The sequence below is a fragment of the Bos taurus genome, chromosome 8 (genome assembly GCF_002263795.3).
Source record: "Bos taurus isolate L1 Dominette 01449 registration number 42190680 breed Hereford chromosome 8, ARS-UCD2.0, whole genome shotgun sequence".
NCBI classification, from domain to species: Eukaryota; Metazoa; Chordata; class Mammalia; order Artiodactyla; family Bovidae; genus Bos; species Bos taurus.
The window spans coordinates 43,942,776-43,957,654 of NC_037335.1; the positions used below are offsets into that span (position 1 = coordinate 43,942,776).

Consider the following 14,879-nt stretch of genomic DNA (forward strand, 5'->3'; position numbering starts at 1 on the left):
CTGAACATGCTTAATTCTTAAAGTAGAAGATGTAAACATCTAAATAATTTCCTACGGGAAAGCACCTGAAAGGTGATTTTTTAAAAATAAAGACAACAAAGTTACAATAGCATTTCATTCCTAACAAAGGATCCCATGATAGAAAAACAGCTCATTCTGTAATAGAAGGAATGTATGCAGTATCTAACCGCAAATACCCTGATCAAGAGAAAACATTTCAAAATATTTTCTTTAAAGATCTCTAAGCTGTTACAGGGGGTAAAGCCAAGGCATAGTACAGACGTGAGCAGATTAGTCAAGAATGTGATTGGATGAATTAATGAAATTACATTTTGGCACGGCTGAAGTAGAAGGCTGGCAAAATTCCAGGTTTCTGCTGGTTCATTCAAATGAGTACTCCCCCTTTCTTTTTGCAGCTGTTAACTTAATATTAAAACAGATTTTTTACTGTAATTAAAAAATCAGTGCACGCTCAGTTGCGTCAGTCATATTCAACTCTTTGCAACCCCATGGACTGTATCCCATCAAGCTCCTCTGTCCATGGGATTTCCCAGGCAAGAATACTGGAGTGGGTTGCCATTTCCTGCTCCAGGGGATCTTCCTGACCCACAGATCAAACTCACGTCTCCTGTATTTGCAGGTGGGTTCTTTAGAAGCCAAGTGTTTCAGAGGAAAAGCATGTCTAATCTTGAGTAGCTTTTATTTTACTTAGTACTTTGACCTCTATCTCTGTTATTAAGATTCACCTATTGTTTTCTTCCTGTCTGTCCTTGTTTTTTGGTGTCTTTTCCTTGTCCAGTTGTATAAAAGGGATAATTCTCTCTTTACAGAATGAGCTGGGAAACTTTTTTTTTTTCTCATATTCCAAAACATTTTTAGAGCACAGAAATTGTTTCTTGATAGTTTCACGGAAATGCCCTGCAGACCATCTGGGCCTGTTTTCAGGCAGTCTTAACCTTTGCTGATGCCACGTTGATGCACTTTGCTGATGCCACGTTGATGCACAGCTGGAACACAGACCCCTACAAGTTATCTTCCTTTTCTCTTAGGCAGTTCTCTGTCAAAAGAAATGTTACCTAAGAATCTTTTAAGTATGTTCTTGGATGACATGAACATCATTACCAAATATCATTTAACAAGCAATGATGATGTCTTTATCTTCCTGGTATCAACTAGGAACTGCCACCCTGTTCATGTTAGGTTCATCTACTTCCTTCAGTTCTCTACTCTGCTCTCCTCTCGAGCCTCTCATCCTCTTTCCAGCTTTCCTTTACTCTCTCCCACTCAACTTTCTCAAGATGTGAAACATGGCACTCACGCAGAAAGATGGCTGGATTTAAAGTGAAGACTTGCAGAGCTACATTACTTTGGAGAAACTGTTAAATATATGGCAGGAGATTATTCTGGAGTATGGAATAGGGGGAAAGGGGCTAAAGAAAGCTAAAAGACAGTTCAGGGAAAGAATGGGGAAAAAAAAAAGGTGGATAAAATGGAAGTGTTGGGGAAGAGAAGATTACAGGGCCTTTTCCTTACAACTAAACCTCTCCCTGCCATAACCCCAGGACCTACAGTTGACCTACAGCTTGTATGTCCTCTCAGGCTGCCAGCCATTGCCTCTCACTTCTAAGACAATTTAATTCTGTAAAGGAGTCCAGGTTATTTTCTATTCAGGGTTTTTTGAGAAGATGGCTTATGTGTTCTTGCTGCTCAGTGTGAAGATATATACTGTTAAAGATCTGCATTCAGGCTTATGCACAGATATGGAGAGGAAAGGGTGGCTTGCACCATCTTTTTAAAATAATGAGTGGTTTTTGGTAATAAACACCCTAATGGCTACCATAAAACCTAGTTAAAGACCAGAGCTTCTCTTTAGAATTATCAATATCTAAAAGATACTACATATTACAAACCTCTGGATGAACCAACCAACGGATTATCAACTTATTTATCCCACCTGCACTGTTTTTTCCCCCCCATAGGCAATTGCTATTCTGAGTATCTGCATCTAATCCAGTGGTACTGAGACCACGGACATACCAGACATGCCCACATCAGAAAGCAAGTCCTTCTTTTGTGTCCTTAACTGCACAGTACTGTATAGAGTACATTAGTACAGTACCTTTATTTCAAGCCCAGGATGTCCGGAAACATGTAAAAAGCAGCAGCATACAGCCGAATGTTAGTTGGGTACTAAGGCTAACTTTGTTGGACTTATGAACAAATTGGACTCACAAGTGTACTCTCAGAATGGAACTCATTCATATGTAGGAGACATCCTAACGAGACAAGTCTACAACTCAGAAAAGGACCATCATCTGCTACCACGATCTTGTACCTATAGCCTCCAGAACTGTGTGAAATAAATTTCTGTCATTCACAAAAAAGAAAAAAAAAGAAAGCAAGTCTTTGCTACAAAAGGCCTCAGTTATTGTGGAGGGAAAAGACCAAAGCCCACCAAGGTGGTTTTCCCTAGGGAACCTCTTGACCCCAGGACTCTGTGCATACAATCACCCAACTCCAATTAAGGACTGTTCTGCCCTTTAGAAGCTATCAGAAGATGAAAGCAGCCCCAGGAAGAACCCTGTTCCCTTCCTTCAGACAGACAATAGGCAGCCACCTGCTCGGGGATTTATTCACCAACTTCCGAGTTCCTATGTCATAGAGTCACCACAGCTTGTGCCCCAGAGGACAGGGAGAAGAAAGAAACAAACAAGCCAGGTGGCTGGGGCAGAAGGAGAAGTCAAACCCCTACAGTGCAGCCTGGGGCTTGTGAAAGCCAGGATGCTCCCCATCTCAAGCTGTGTGCTGAGACAGATGTTTGAGTGGTAATAGGAAAAGGAAGGAAAAACAAGTTTTTTATTCTAAAGGAGAAATGGACAAACATGAAACAGAGCCTGCCTTGAAACACTGTGGGGCTTTCCTCTATCAAGCTAGCTCAATTCTGCCACAAACACCTTGGCAATTTTCTTCACTAATACACTTTAAATGAACTAAGTCAGCCACAGAATGAGGCGTTATCACTATGTACTCAGTAAAGCACGCTTTTCCCACAGGACTGAGTGGAGTGTTAGGAAGGCAACTGGCCTGTAGTCACACCTGCAGGAAGTTGGGGGAAGAGCTTGCAGAATAGTTTTAATGGGGCATTCTCCAGTCCCTCTATAAGGTTTTGGAATAACACTCCTGGACGAACTATCAAAGTAATAGAGAAGAAATAAAATCAGAAGAAAAGATAAAACACCCAAAACTCACATATGCCTCCTTCCTCTCTGCTGTCCTATGGAAGAAATACAAAAAATCTTGGGAAAAAAAAAAAAAAAAACTTCTTTGGAATTAGTGATGGAATAAAATGAAAAAAATTAATTTTACACAATTAATTTATATAGTCTTATCTATAACTTCATGCAATGTATAATTTTTAACCAGACTATGAAATCCCTGCCATTTATATATTCATACTCACTTCTCTCTTATTTATTTTTATTGTATAAATATAAAATGTTCATTATGAAACTTTAAAAAATCCCAATTAGAAAGAAATTTCAAATTATAATGCCAAAAGAAATTTTACCACTGTTAATAGTTTAGGATATCCATTATATTTATTTTTATGCAAATGTATATATATAAATACATATGAGTTAATTGGTGGGGTATATTTGTTTATAAAAATTTCTTCATACTACATCTATTGGATTGTTTCTCATAATGTCTGTCTGTTTAGATAAATATAGATTTGTTCACTTTTCTTCTCCAACATTCTCGGGAAATATCTTTGCTATTTATTATGAAAGTTGTCACAGAAAGCAAGCAGAGGCATCTATACCTGCTGCCAAGGGTTTAACAGCCAAAGAAGTACCAAGTTCACCTGCAATGATCACAAAGTCAGGGATCCACCATATATCATTCACAAAGCTTTGGAAAGCACTCCTGGGTTAATAACTAAATAACATAAAGATCATGAACTCCTTATTGCCAAATTCAGACTTAAATTGAAGAAAGTAGGGAAAATCACTAGACCATTCAGGTATGACCTAAATCAAATCCCTTACAATTATACAGTGGAATACAGAAATAGATTTAAGGGACTAGATCTGATAGGCAGAATGCCTGATGAACTATGGATGGAGGTTTGTGGCATTGTACAGGAGACAGGGATCAAGACCATCCCCAAGAAAAAGAAATGCAAAACAGCAAAATGGCTGTCTGAGGAGGCCTTATAAATAGCTGTGAAAAGAAGAGAAGCAAAAAGCAAAGGAGAAAAGGAAAGATATACCCATTTGAATCCAGAGTTCCAAAGAACAGCAAGGAGAGATAAGAAAGCCTTCCTCAGTGATCAATGCAAATAAATAGAGGAAAACAATAGAATGGGAAAGACTAAAGGTTTCTTCAAGAAAATTAGAGATACCAAGAGAACATTTCATGCAAAGATGGGCTCAATAAAGGACAGAAATGGTATGGACCTAACAGAAGCAGAAGATAGTAAGAGGTGGCAAGAATACACAGAAGAACTGTACAAAAAAGATCTTCACGACCCAGATAATCATGATGGTGTGATCACTCACCTAGAGCCAGACATCCTGAAATGTGAAGTCAAATGGGCCTTAGGAAGCATCACTATGAACAAAGCTAGTGGAGGTGATGTAATTCCAGTTGAGCTATTTCAAATCCTGAAAGAGGATGCTGTGAAAGTGCTGCACTGAACATGCCAGCAAATTTGGAACACTCAGCAGTGGCCACAGGACTGGAAAAGGTCAGTTTTCATCCCAATCCCAAAGAAAGGCAATGCCAAAGAATGCTCAAACTACTGCACAATTGCACTCATCTCACACACTAGTAAAGTAATGCTCAAAATTCTCCAAGCCAGGCTTCAGCAATACGTGAACCGAGAACTTCCAGGTGTTCAAGCTGATTTTAGAAAAGGCAGAGGAACCAGAGATCAAATTGCTAACATCCCCCAGATCATTGAAAAGCAAAAGAGTTCCAGAAAAACATCTATTTCTGCTTTATTGACTGTGCCAAAGCCTTTGACTGCCGGGATCACAATAAACTGTGGAAAATTCTGAAAGAGATGGGAATACCAGACTACCTGAACTGCCTCTTGAGAAATCTGTATGCAGGCCAGGAAGCAACAGTTAGAACTGGACATGGAACAACAGACTGGTTCCAAATAGGAAAAGGAGTACATCAAGGCTGTATATCGTCACCCTGCTTATTTAAACTTATATGCAGAGTATATCATGAGAAGCGCTGGGCTGGAGGAAGCACAAGCTGGAATCAAGATTGCCAGGAGAAATGTCAATAACGATATGCAGATGACACCACCCTTATGGCAGAAAGTGAAGAATAACTAAAGAGCCTCTTGATGAAAGTGAAAGAAGAGAGTGAAAAATTTGCTTAAAGTTCAACATTCAGAAAACTAAGATCATGGCATCCGGTCCCATCACTTCACGGAAAATAGATGCGGAAACAGTGGAAACAGTGGCTGACTTTATTTTTTGGAGCCCCAAAATCACTGCAGATGGTGATTGCAGCCATGAAATTAAAAGACGCTTACTCCTTGGAAGGAAAGTTATGACCAACTGAGACAGCATATTGAAAAGCAAAGACATTACTTTGCCAATAAAGGTTTGTCTAGTCAAGGTTATGGTTTTTCCAGTGGTCATGTATGGATGTGAGAGTTGGACTATATATAAAGAAAGCTGAGACCCAAAGAATTGATGCTTTTGAACTGTGGTGTTGGAGAAGACTCTTGAGACTCCCTTGGACTGAAAGGAGATCCAAATAGTCTATCCTAGAGGAGATCAGTCCTGAGTATTCATTGGAAGAACTGATGTTGAAGCTGAAACTCCAACACTTTGGCCGCCTGATGCGAAGAGCTGACTCATTGGAAAAGACCCTGATGCTGGGAAAGATTGAAGGCAGGAGGAGAAGGGAATGACAGAGGATGAGATGGTTGTATGGCATCACTGACTCAAGGGGCATGAGTTTGAGTAGACTCTGGGAGTTGGTGATGGACAGGGAGGCCTGGCATGCTGTGGTCCATGGGGTTGTGAAGAGTCGTACACGACTGACCGACTGAACTGAACTTAACATAGAGAAGGAGCTGGCATTCTTTCCCAGAGAATCTTCTGCTGGTTGTCTGAACTGAAAAAAACTTCCCCAATAATCATTTTCACTGAGGCTCGCAATATGGTAGAAAGACTACTGATATTATGAAGGTATAAGGCTTCCCTGCTGGCTCAGATGGTAAAGAATCCACGTGCAATGCAGGAGACCTGGGCTTAATCCCTGGGTTGGGAAGATTCCCTGAAGAATGGAATGGCAACCTGCTCTGCCTAGAGAATTCCATGGACAGATGAGCCTGGTGGGCTCCAGTCCATGGCATCACAAAGAGTCAGACATGACTGAGCAACTAACACAGGGATTATCTTAATTGCTTTTCCTTATTTATCCATAAAAATATTCTTTCCTCCATCAAAATACCAATGACATTTTTCACAGTACAAGTAATTCTAAATTTTACAAGGAAATATAAAAGACCCCAAAGAGCCAAAACCATCTTAAGAAGAACAAAGCTGGAGAGATCACAATCCCTGGTTTAAAACTATATACTATAAAGCTACAGGCATCAAAAACAATACGGTACTGACACAAAGTGTCACAGAGACACAGATCAGTGATACAGAACAGAGAGCCCAGAAATGAGCCCACACTTATATGGGCAATTAACCTACAACAAAGGAGCCGGGAATATACAATGGGGAAAGGATAGCCTCTTCAATAAATGGTGTTGGCAGAACTGGACAGCTACCTGCAAAGGAATCGAACTGGACTACTTTCTCATACCACCATCTATAGAAATAAACTCAAAATGGATTAAAGACCTACATGTAAGATCTGAACTCACAAAATTTGTAGAAGAAAAAATAGGCAATCTGCTCTCTGACTGCAGTTTTAGCAGTTTTTGTTTGGATACATTTCCTTAGGCAAGGGCGGGGTGGAGGCGGGGGAGAAAATAAATAAATGGGACTACATGAAACTAAAAAGCTTTTGCTTAGTAAAGGAAACTGTCAATAAAATGAAAAGCCAACTTGAATTAGAGAAGAAATTTGTCAAGAATATATCTGACAAGGGATTAATGTCTAAAATATACAAAAAACTTGGCATCAAAAAAAAAAGAACCCAACTGATAAATGGACAGAAGTTCTGGACAGACCTTTTTTTTCAAAAGAAAACATACAGCTGCCCAACAGACATGTGGAAAGATGCTCAACAACACTAATATCAGTGAAATGCAAATCAAAATCACAAGGAGCTATCACCTCACACCTGCCAGAATGACTATTATCAAAAAGACAACAAATAATGTGTTGGAGAAGATGTAGAGAAAAAAGAATCCTTGTGAATTGTTAATGGAAATAACTTCCCTGGTGGCTCAGACGGTAAAGTGTCTGCCTGAAATGCGGGAGACCTGGGTTCGATTCCTGGATCAGGAAGATCCCCTGGAGAAGGAAATGGCAATCCACTGCAGCAGTCTTGCCTGGAAAATCCCATGGACAGAGGAGCCTGATAGGCTACAGTCCATGGGGCCGCAAAGAGTCGGACACGAGTGACTTCACTTCACTTCACTTTAACCACTATGGAAAACACTAATTCCTCAAAACCTTAAAAACAAAAATACCACATGACCTAGCAATTCAACTCTTGGATATTTATCCAAAGAAAATAAGAACACTATAGAAAAGATGTATACATCACTATGTTCACTGCAGCATTATTTTACCATTGCTAAGATATGGAAGCAACCTAAGTGCCCATCAATAGATGAATGGATAAAAAGGATGTGGAATGTATATATACAATGGAATTTTGCTCAACCATAAAAAAGAATGAAATCCTGCCATCTGCCACAAGATGGATGGACTTAAGAGGGTATTATGCTAAATGCAATAAGTCAGAGAAAGACAAAAATTGTGTGATCTCACTTATATGTGGAATTTAAAAAATGAAACAAATAAACAAACTTAACTAAACAAAAAGAGTCACAGATACAGAGAACAAACATGTGGTTGCCAGAGGAAAGTAGTGGAAAGGGAGATTAAGAGGTACATACTTTCAGTTACATAATAAATGAGTCACAGGTATAAAATGTACAGTGTAGGGAATATAGCATATAATATCATAATATCTTTGTATGGTAACAGATCATTAGACATATGGTGATCATTTTGAAAAGTAAAGAAATGTGAAGTCACTATGTTGTATACCAGGAACTAGCATGTGAATTATACTTCAACAGCAAACAAATTCACCAAAAGAGATCAGGCTTGTGACTACCAGAGGTGGGGTTGGGGGTTGGGGGGTGTGTGGGGAGGAGGTTGGATGAAGGTAGTCAAAAGGTATGAAATTCCAGTTATAAGATAAATAAGTAGGAGGGATATAATGTACAACATGATAAATATAATTAACTCTGCTGTGCATTATATATGAAAGCTGTTAACAGAGTAAATCCTAAGAGTTCTCATCACAAGGAAATATACACTTTTTCCTATTTCTTTAATGTATCTATGTGAGATGACAGATGTTCACTAACCTTACTGTGATAATCATTTCATCATTTATATAGGTCAAATCATTATGCTATGTATCTTAAATATATAAAATTCTGTGTGTCAATTATATCTCAAGAAAACTGAAAGTATTTAAAAAATTCTCTCAAGAAATTATAACAAATTTTTAGTACCTTAATAAAAGAATTTGGCAAAATCAAAGATACATGAGAAATAGTTTTCTTAACTATACATAACCACATGCTATTGAAGTTATGAAGATAGATTATGAATTTCATAGTATGCTGCTGCTGCTATGTCATAGTATGGAGAACTTTAAAAACAGGATAAATGTTTATCAATATTTCCTACAGTTCTGACTAGGGAAAAAATTTAAAAATGTGAAGTGATCTCGAACTGTTAATCTTAACTATACGACCAGAGTTTGCCATATTGGAAATAAGATTTATATCAATATTCTTTAGCCTAAAACTTCCCACTTTCTCCCCACCACCACTTTGCCCTTTCACAATATTGTAGACTTCGTTAGGCTATAAATGCAGATATAAGAAAAGCATGGTTTACCATTTATATATGGCATTCACCATACAGTAAGAGAATTTTATCATTAGCCTTATCTTTTTAAATTATATGAAAAATCAATTTTACAGGGAGGGGCCTAAAATAAGCCTCTACATATAATAATTAATTCAGAAGCAACATGTCCACAACCAGGACATATCTTGCATTCAACATGGAAGTTCATTTTAATTCACCTCCGCTACCACTATTTTAAAATTAAGATGTTTCCTGTTCTTAACCCTTATATTCTCACTGTCTTGCACACTCTTTGCCAAAACTTAATATTAAGCTTGTTTTCATTCTTCCAAGGGCTTTAGAATCACCCACTTTTGCAGGGTAAAATATTTCTGAAAACGGAAAAGGTAATTTAGTTCATCAAACTTACCCAGGATTCCCCAAGGCTGTTCTGTGAATTCAAATGCTTTCCCATTGACAACACGTTACAGTAGATTTTCTTGTTCATTGGACCCAGGACACTGGCAGCCTCAGGTTAGAGGGGCTCACAACATTTAGCCAGCAACCTTTTTGTACTGAGTAAAACACAGATTATCAAATGAGCAGCCTACATGTCTGAGGGACTCAGGCTGCAATCTGAGAAGGCTGAAAAAGGACACCGAGAGAGAGCTGCTAATTAATTCTTCTCCTCATCAGCCAGCCCCAAATGCTTCAGACAGCAACTGGTCTGGGAACACAGTTTTGACATTGTCAAGATAATGACTTGATTTGTTCCCAAAACGCTGGAAGAGCTGCCGCAACCCTATCTGGTGAGAACCATTTGTACTCTTTTCTTCCCAAAGCCAGAACCAAGTCTTGCTTCTAAAGACAAGAAACACTTCCTGTCTTTTCTTCAAGCTTGACAGTCAATGGGCTGACTGACAGTGCATTAAAGCTTTATCAACCTGACACTGAATTATGGGCTACTTTAGATTAGCTAAAGCAATATCCGTCCCTGGGTTGCCAAAACAGAATTTCCTGACCAACGGTATTAAAATACAGACATCTTACAATGTGCCAGGAAACAGAATTTAGGACACAAGGTTACCTCACATTAGAGTATTTATTAGGGGGTGGGTGGTGGATAGTGAAAATGACTAAAGAAAAAAAAAAAAAAAAAAAAAGCCGGTGAAAAGCTACAATGTGCTAAACAGCAGCATCCCTGGCCTCTGCCTACTGGGCGATAGTCCCTCCCATCCCTCCAGGTTCAACTGTAACAACCAAAAATATCTTCGAGGGCCCCATGCACAAGGGGTGCAGTTTGCATACTAAACACAGGCACCAGCTACGGCTGTATATAGGAACTGACGTCTCACTCATCACCCACTCGGGACTGCCTCCACCCACAGGGGCACAGTTTTTCCCAAAGGCCTCAAAGGCTCCACCCATACCAGCAGAAGCACTGTATCAACACACGCTGTTTCTCCTTTCTCACTTCCCACCCACTCCTCCACCCTCTCTGCTCCTGGCCCAGCAGCCATCAAGCTTCTCAAACTGTTCCTGCTGCCAAAGCCATCACATACGACCCACTTCTTGTGGCTCCACAGGATCAGACACCAGTAACTATGCCTTCCTTGAAGTGCACTCTTGAGGGCTTCCTCTGACCTTCCTGACCATCCCTCCTGAGTCTCCTTTGCAGGCTGCCCTTCAGGGTTTAGCCCTCAGCCCTCTCCTCCCCACCCAACCCAGTGGTCATTACCTCACAGCTGCAACGACAATCCATATGGGGGAGATTCACAGAATGCAACTCACTGTGCTCTTCCTCTTTTTCCTGAACTTTAAATTCATATTTAAGCTGACATCTCCCTTTTGATGTCCTATAGCCCCCAGAACTCAATCCAAACTCACTGTCCTCCAGCACAAACCTCCTAGGAGTCATGTCACCTGGTAGCAGCTGGTTTTCTCAGAAGGCTGGGCACTGTACTTCACTCTTCCTCCCCAGTCACCTCTGAAACCTCCACTCTGCCCATCCTGCTCCCACCCCTTGGCCCCTGCCCTTGCCCAGACTAAGACTTCTCCTACCTGGGTATCACTACAGGTGACTCAGTTCTCTGGCCATCCTCACATCCCTCAAGCCGGAGGGAACTTTCCAACCTGTCCTTCTAGTTACATCATTCAACAGCTTAAAACTCTATAATAATTTGCCACTCTTGAGATAGATTTCAATTTCTTAACATGGTCTGCCAGGCCCTTTATAACCTGTCTCCCCATGCCACACCCTCCCATACCCAACTATACCCTCCAATCTGAAATCACAAACTAAACTTACTTTGCTTCTGAAATACAGGATGTTCTCCCCCTCTAGCTGGAACAGCTTCTTGCCCAAATCCACCACTTCACCTGGCTAACCCTACCTCACCCAACAGGTTTCCACTTAAACTCCTCTGACCCCCACGTCCCACTAAAGTTTCTGGTTTCAAGTGCCCGTGATAGCCTGTTCTTCCCCTATCAGAGCACTGACTCTGCTTATTTGCCTGATTGCCCAACTAAACATGCTGTTCCTCTTCTTTTCACCACTCACCAGCTTCAACCTCGCTTAGTCCTCCCATACAGTATTGGCTGGTCCCTCTGTTAATTGCTAATCTCAAATCTGTTATGACTCATCATCAAAGGTGAATATAAGTAGTAAAATTACAGAATGCCCCTCTCTGTACCAGAAGCTATAGTGATAAACACACATATATGAAATGGAACTAATCCTCAAGGGGGGAAAAAAAAACACATCAAAGTGGGCAAACAGCGTAATACGAAATGTTCTGTTTACCAAGCAATAGATCTACAAATGCAAATAAGTAAAGGCAGCTTGAAAAAACGGGTGGTTAAGAGATGTGAAATGGAGAAATCATCAGGATGAAGCAGAGAGATTCTGTAGCCTCCTTCTAGAGAGAAGGATTTGGACTTAGATTTTGAAGGTGGTAAAGGGCAAACTGACAGGCATAGAAATTAACTAAAGAAATGTCAACTTTTGCAACCATCCCAACTCTGTAAAATCAGCTGGCTATATCATGTTATAAACTGCCCCATGCTAGTTTCTGGTAGCACTGAGAGCACGATATGGGATAGTCACTCTCTGGTGGCCTGAGAACTGTAAGGCACAGAGATCTGTGCTGATTCTCCCTCCATAAAAGCAGCAGTGAGTTCAACTTTCTCAAATACCCTGCTGCTGCTAAGTCGCTTCAGTTGTGTCCGACTCTGTGCGACCCCATAGACGGCAGCCCACCAGGCTCCCCCATCCCTGGGATTCTCCTGGCAAGAACACTGGAGTGGGTTGCCATTGCCTTCTCCAATGTATGAAAGTGAAAAGTGAAAGTGAAGTCACTCAGTCGTGTCCGACTCTTCGATTCCCCATGGGCTGCAGCCTACCAGGTTCCTCCGTCCATGGGATTTTCCAGGCAAGAGTACTAGAGTGGGGTGCCATTGCCTTCTCCGTCTCGAATACACAATTGGACAGAAATACTAATAAATAGGTTGGGTAAAAATTTACTTCTTGTTATCTCTCATAAAATTTACATACGTGACATTTTAAAATTGGAAAATTTTCAAACAATAACCTTTACATATCATTTATGAAGTCAAAGTGAAAGTGTTAGTTGTTCAGTCGTGTCCAAATCTATCATGACCCTGTGGATTGTAGCTGGCCAAGATCCTCCATCCATGGAATTCTCAAGGCAAGAATACTGGAGTAGGTAGCCATTCCCTTCTCCTGGGGACCTTCCCTACCCAGGGACTGAACCTACATCTCTGGCATTGCAGGTAGTTTCTTTACCATCTGGGCCACCAGGGAAGCCCCACTTAAGAAGTTAGATGTCTTACAAACATGCTTTCATATGATTCTTATGGCCATCTTCTGAGAGAAGCAGTATTATTCCCACTTTACAAATGGGAGAGCTGAGGCTGTGATCAGAACAGACAGAATTCTCTTAAATCGGACTCTAAACCCTATGTTCTAAGCTGACTCTCAACATAAGTAACTGAGCAAGAAGTAGCTTTTGCCAAATAGCAACTGATGGCAGAAATCCACCTGTTTGAAAAGGAACCTTTACAGTTATCTATAAGTACGTCAGCAATGTTCCAACTCAATCAAGTTTCTGTCGGTTTAGTTTTTTAAATGGCTGTAGTCTGAGGCAAAATGTGCCTCTTAGGTACTTTTCAGACTCTTTTGTCAATCACGGAGTAATCTTTACTGAAAAGCTTTAAATTCTCCTCCTTCCCAGAGAGCTGAGAACAACCCAGAACACTTAAGAATTTGTGTCACTCTTAAATATGCAACTTTAAAAAAAAGAGAGAGGTCCTAGGCTCCTTGGACTTTGAATGGCCTCCTGGTAAGTTGCCTAGGAAAAGACCACATCTATCCAGCAGGTATTACATGCCAAACACGTTGCAACACCGTCTTTCTAAAATCCAGAAACTCTAAATTGGGTACTACTGTTACTTCCATTTTATAGATGGGGAAGCAGAGGCTGAGAAGACCAGAGCCTGTGTTCTTTCCACTCTCTACATCACGCAGGCTTTGCCACTACCTAGCAAACACTGCTCTCAACAGCTCTGCTCTGAGACAAAAAAAGATGAATACGTTAACAAGGGTGGCAGGAAGAAATCCATTCCATAGATGCGCCTATTAAGGGCAAGGTGTTACATTGAGCGAGAAACTAAAAGGACTGAAAACCTCACAGAGACTGTCTATGTGTTAAAGACACAGACAAATCAGTGAAAAGTAGAAAACAATCCCTCTAAAGTCTCTCAAGGCTCAGCACTACTGACACTGTGGGTTGAGTAACTGTCTGTAGTGGGAGCTGTTCTGTACATTGTAGGGTGTTAGAAGCATCCCTGGCCTCTACCCACTTGATTCCCCTGAATCATTAGAATAAAAACTTCTCCAGACATTGCCAAAAGCCCACTATGGTGCAAATTCACCCCCCACCCATACTGCTTGAAAACCACTGCTCTAATGAGATAGGTGTTGAAATCCACAGAAATAACTGGCTGCTTCAGGGCCTTATCTGCATTAAATGCAAGTCTTTTTTAACATAGTAAGACACAAGCCAACAAATGCAGAACTATCTTAGAAGAAGAAGAAGAAAAAAAAAAAAAGAATCCCCCTCAAATTACTCCTTCATAAAGGACATTAGTAGCACTTGAGACAATGTTTACATTCTCTCAGACCTGTGATTTGTTGAAAAATTAATTTATCCTATCTATGCTTTGATCTTCGAGCAAATTATTTCCTGAGACAAGATTTAACTTGTGAGTGCCCTAGAGGCTAAGCAGCTGTCAGAGGGGAAGTGGCATCGAATTCCAGGTGGCAAGCAGAGAGGGGGCCTCCCATCCACCCAAGCAGACCCTGCTCAGAAACACACCAAGTGCCTCCGAGGGGTCCAATTTTCCCATGGAAGATTAGAGGTTCAAACTACAATGCAGCTGAGCACTGTCTTCAAAGAAGAAACAGCCTATTAAGACATGGGTCTATTTTATATATGAGCACTAGTATTTCCATTATGAAAGCCTTTTTTGTTGTTTTGTTTTAGTTTTAGTTCTTAATTTCACAATAAGGAAGACAGTCAAAACTCAAGTGGTCTCCCTGCTTCTATCCCCCCTTTTTACTAGAAGAGCTAAGGGGGAAGCTTCCAGTCTTCCAAGAGCTTTTGCTCATCTCAGACCTGTCCTGCAAGGTGCATGCTGCCAGCCAGATGGAACTCATGAGCCCTGAATAAAATATTTGTTGTAATAAAAACCACATGCTTGATCTATAGGAAT

The 14,879-nt window shown here is 40.5% G+C and overlaps 1 protein-coding gene across 5 annotated transcripts in view; it reads right to left on the minus strand.

Moving 5' to 3' along the window:
- Positions 1 to 14,879, minus strand: part of KANK1 (KN motif and ankyrin repeat domains 1) — a 217,994-nt gene that overhangs the window by 172,513 nt on the left and 30,602 nt on the right. Inside the window, exon 1 of one of the 5 annotated variants that reach the window (XM_024996141.2) lies at positions 9,517 to 9,636. The exons of the other annotated variants lie outside the window; for them this stretch is intronic. The gene's annotated coding sequence lies outside the window, so the exon portion shown is untranslated. Of the gene's footprint in view, positions 1 to 9,516; positions 9,637 to 14,879 lie in introns of those variants that run through there. 5 annotated transcript variants of the gene reach the window in all.